This window comes from Lissotriton helveticus, chromosome 1_1 (genome assembly GCF_964261635.1).
Source record: "Lissotriton helveticus chromosome 1_1, aLisHel1.1, whole genome shotgun sequence".
Taxonomy (NCBI): domain Eukaryota; kingdom Metazoa; phylum Chordata; class Amphibia; order Caudata; family Salamandridae; genus Lissotriton; species Lissotriton helveticus.
In genome coordinates this window covers 1,158,680,513-1,158,685,616 of record NC_136057.1, presented here as the reverse complement: position 1 = coordinate 1,158,685,616, position 5,104 = coordinate 1,158,680,513, and positions in this window count along the sequence as shown.

Below are 5,104 nucleotides of genomic sequence, written 5' to 3'. Positions count from 1 at the left end.
GTATATATGCACCATAAATTGTAGGAAAAATATGATTCTTGGGCAAATGTGGCAAAGAGAAAAACGTTGTTTATTTTGTGAAGTTGCAAAGAATTCCTTAGGCCTTTGAGAACGTTGTGAAAAAAACGTGGCATGCCCTGTGGAAAGTCCAGTATAAATTTGCCACAATTTGTCATAATGTGCTTGTCTTATGAAATTAGCAGAACTCCCCATTTCGTTCTTAAATGGCTGTGCACTAGTTTTTAGTACATTTGGAATCATACAAATATATACATTCTGTGGAAACTAGTACCTGTGCGAAAAATACCTATAGAGGAGTGCAAATCTTTCTTGCACATTTGCCTCTCAGCAACTGTCACCTTGATCCCTCGGCACACCAGGTTGGCGATTCCTTTTCTTGCAGCATTTCCTCAGGAGCAAGATTTTACATTATGGCCTCTAGATTAAGGCTGTGGGCAACGACAGTCATCAAAAATACAGTGTGTGGAACTATTATGCATGAAAATGATGTACAGGTAAGCTATATTTCAATGACTTTATTTTCCCAGCTATTCCGAGTGCAATAGAGGACATGGTAATCTGGTCTCTTAAGATTCATTAGGTATCTATCAGGAGACAAAAGATTTATATCTATACAAGTGAATTTCTATATTCATTATGCAAATGTTATGGCACTCTTCGTTTAACATTATTGAGCTACATATGCAAAGCCTGTGTGTGTGTGCGTGTGTGTGTTTGTGCACGCTAGGCTACCTCTTCACAGGGATTTTCCCAGGGTCAAAAAATCATAGTGTTCATTTAGCCCAACAACTTCCCAAAATTATTTTCCTTCAGCTATTCCTGTACCCTTGTTCTACAGTCAATGGGCCACACGTAACATGCAATTTTGAATTTGTAAACAGGCAGATTCACAGAATCGGCCATTTACGAATGCAAAAAAGGCTTTTCCCATGTATCAACCATATTTTGCAATTCAGTGACCTGTTACCGAATCACAAAATGGGTTTAGAAAGGGGCATGTTTAGGGCGTCCCTTCCAAATACCGAATCGTAATGGTATGTATGAATGTTTGTGACTGTGAATGCGGTAGCTGATTTGCATTTTACCAACTTGAAGTTGGTGGTAACCCATTCACAAATGAGAAGGGGTCCCCAAGGGACCCCTTCCCCTTTGTGAATGTTTGAAATTTTTTTAAGACCAGACAGTGGTGCCATAGCACAGCGCTAAATAAAGCAGCTACTGCTATTGATTATCTCCCAATGTGTTAGGAATCGATAGCCTTGACTTGTGTGATTGGTGAGGTTCTAACACTTTTTTGTGGCCCCTTAATTTCTGAGCATGTATTTTTTAGACCTTCCCTAAGGGGAATAAGGAGGAGCAGCGCACTACCGTCGTTGCTTGGCTTACTCCTTCGTGACCACGCCCCCTCTCCACTTCCTGGTTCCTGCTCGCGTGTTGTGCTGGCGTCTTGAGGACTCTCTGCTGGGGTTCTTGAAAATTGACGCTAATATCTTGGTTGCTGCTCCTTGTACCTTTGATTTCCTGCTCTTGGAGTGTGTGTGTTTGCCTAAACGGTACTCGGCAATTCTTTGCCGCTTAGAGAACCGGTGAACGCGACGCCCCTGCCAACGCTCACGCATTTTGCGGGCGTCGTCAGTTCACTGCATTTATTCTCTTCCTTTTTGGTGGCTGCATTTCCTCCTTTGCTCTTATCATTCTTTTGGGTCTTTCCTATAGAGAGTGAGCGCTCCGCCCTGTCATAATTGGGGGCCGGGTGTCTCACCTCCTGAGTGGGTACTGCGCCGCTGTACTCGCCCCCTGTGCAGCCGGTCGGTGCCCCTCACTCCTTTTCAGTATTGTTTGCTTGTGTTTGGTGTATGGTTGTACTGCTCCGCCGCACTTGCTCCCCCTTCATGCAGCCGGTTGGTTCACCTCACCTTCCTTTATGATATTTGTTTGCGTCTGAGGTGTGTGAGTCCCTCGTGAGTTCTGTTGCCCCCTCCCTGTTACCTGAACTCATCGATGAAGCTCGCCCGACCTACATTTGGGGTAAGATCCATAATTAATCACACATGTCAAGGTTTCTCTAGGTTTAAATAGAATAACAGTGGGAGTGTTACTGTTTATAACTTGCTTTTGTTTCCTAGCCTGGACCATCCCCTGAGACGCCTTCTGTTCTTCGTTACCCCTCGTATGAGGAGAGTGGTGGACACTCCTTGGGTAAATTCCCTCATACTTTTAGGAGACAGTAGACAGGAGTGTTGTATAATCTTGTATCGCATTCCTGCTTCTGTGTCCTGGAGGTGGAGGGATTCTTCTTCGCTCCTGTGGAAGTTGGCCCTTCTCCTAACACAATGTAGCACTTTAGAGATTTCTGTGTCGTGGTCTCTCGGCCCACCCACACAAGTGGGGTACCATTCTTATTGAGAGACGTGTGGTAAACTCAGGGTGGCAGGAAATGTGTGGCTCCCCACAGGTTCCAGATGTTTCCAAATAGAAATGTGTACAAAATGTGTGCCTTTAGTAGAATTCTTAAGTTTGCACATGCTTCTGAGTAAAACTACCTGGTACGAACAACACAAGTCATGCACCCCTGCACTCACCTGGCCTTCTAGTTTTTTCATAAATTTGCAGGTTTTCTAGATTTGCTTAGATCCCAGCTGAGCTAGGGCTCAAAATATACATCTACCTACTTTAGAAAAATAAGTCAGTTTTGAGTCCAAAAATGTGATATATCCAAGTTGCCTATTGGCCTACTCAAAACAAGTGAGGTACCATTTATATCAGGAGAACTAGGGGAAACGCTAGGTGGAAGGAAGTTTGTGGTTACTCGCAGATTTCAGAACTTTCAATCACAGGAATGTGAGGAAAATGTGTTTTCTTGTCAAAGTTTGAGGTTTGAAAGGGATTCTAAGAAAAGAGAAAACCTAGTGAAAGCCATACTGGACACCCCATCCTGGATTCCCCCAGGTAACTATTTTCAAAACATGCAAGTTTGCTAGGATTCCTTGGGTGCTGGGTGAGCTACGACTCAAAATCCACAGCTACCCATTTTGCAAAAAAGGGTCAGTTTTGTGTAGGAAAATGTGATGTATCCATAGTGCATTGTGGGCTGTTTTGGGCTGGTTCGTGTCATGGGCAGTAGGCCTATTCAAACAACATGAGGTATCATTTTTGTAGCAAGACTTAGAGGAATGGTTGTGGAAGAAAGTATGTGGCTCTCCACAGATCCCAGAACTTTCCTTCATAGAAATGTGAGGAAAATGTTGTCAAAGTTCGAGGTTCGACAGAGATTCAGGGAAAAGAAACCTGGTGAACTCCACCCTGCATTTCCCCAAGTGTCTAGTTTTCAAAAATGAGCAAGTTTGCTAGGTTTCCCTAGGTGCTGGTTGTTAGAAAGGCGTCCCCGGGCGAGGCAGAAGATGTCTGACTGACCACCCCTAGGTCCACCTCTCCGTCGAGGAGTAGCCGAGCGGTTGCTGAGAGGCCTCCTGAATGAGGTCCTCTCCTAGGATCGTACAGCAGAGTAATCACAACACTACAGAGGGACACCACACAAGAAGTTACATTCTCAAGCTTTTATAGGGAATAAACGGTTGCTGGTTCTTGGCAGTATGTACAGGCAGATCGAGGGATCTGGAAAGTCTCTTAAAGGGGGTAAGGTAGCGGGACAGTCTTACTCTGGGCGGAGGAAGGGATACCCTACGCACAGCTCTCAATCCTCGAGCTGGGGGGTTCCGAGATGCTCGAGCCGCGGCAGCGCCAGCAGGCTCTCAGATGGTTCGACAGGGTAGGCCGCGGCAGCGCCAGCAGGCTCTCGGAAGGTTCAGCAAGGTAGGCCGCGGCAGCGCCAGCAGGCTCTCAGATGGTTCAGCAAGATAGGCCGCGGCAGCGCCAGCAGGCTCTCGGAAGGTTCAGCAAGGTAGGCCGCGGCAGCGCCAGCAGGCTCTCAGAAGGTCGTCGGGTTACGGATGAGTTCGTCTGGTGTCGGCCGTGATAGCGTCAGCAGGGCTTCCAGTCCAGGATACAACTGAAGTCTTAATCCAGGGTTGCCCCAGATATAGGTCTGGAGGTCTTTGAAGTCCGGACCCTCGCGCCTGGGGGTCAGAGGGGCCGGGATGATGGTGTCCAGACACCCAGCAGGGGGGTGGAGCCAGCGCCCAGGGAGGCCGGAGGGCGATCGATACCAGGCGTCCGGGGACGGCTGGAGGCCCATCGAAACTCCCCTTCCTCCGGGATCTGTCGAGTGGCTACTCGACCACCTGGGTGGATCTTGGTGCCTCGATGTCGGGGCTTTGCTGGGGCCGGGGCTGGGGCCGAGGCCACGTGGGTGTGACGTGGTGGGTCCAAGATGGAGTCGGGCACGGCCTCGTGCTGAGGCCGTGATGGGCCTACGCTGGGGTCAGGCCTGCGCTGGTGGACCGGGATGGTAGCCGGCCCTGTGTGGTTGGGGCGTGCAGGATCGGGCCGAAGGGGCCGCCCGAGGTCTGGTGGAGGGCGGATATCGTCCTGGGCCCGCCATGCGGGAGGGGTAGGACCACGCCATGAGGCCGGGTCCAACACGCGTCCCCCCCAGCTGAAGGCAGGGGAGAGTCACCCATCTTCTTGGGGATTCTCCTCGCCGAGGCGGAAGAATCTGGACAGGCCGTCAGCATTGGCGTGGTCGTTGCCGGGCCGATGCTCCACGGTGAAATCCATTTCCTGCAGCGAGATGGACCAGCGCAGCAGCTTCGGGTTTTCTCCCCGCATCTGCATCAACCAACGCAGGGGCTGGTGGTCGGTCTGGACTCGGAAGTGGGTGCCGAAGAGGTAGGGCCGGAGCTTCTTGAGGGCCCACACCACGGCGAAGGCTTCCCTCTCGATGGTGCTCCAGCGTTGCTCTCTCGCCAGCAGGCGTCGGCTGATGAAGGCCACAGGTTGGTCGATTCCTTCGGGGTTGACTTGGGACAGGACCTCCCGATGCCGTGCTCCGAGGCGTCGGTCTGGACCACAAACTCTCTGCTGTAGTCTGGGGCCTGGAGCACAGGGGCGGTGCACATGGCAGTCTTTAGAGTCTCAAAGGCCGTTTGGCACGCAGGGGTCCAGTGCACCCTCTTTGGTAGCT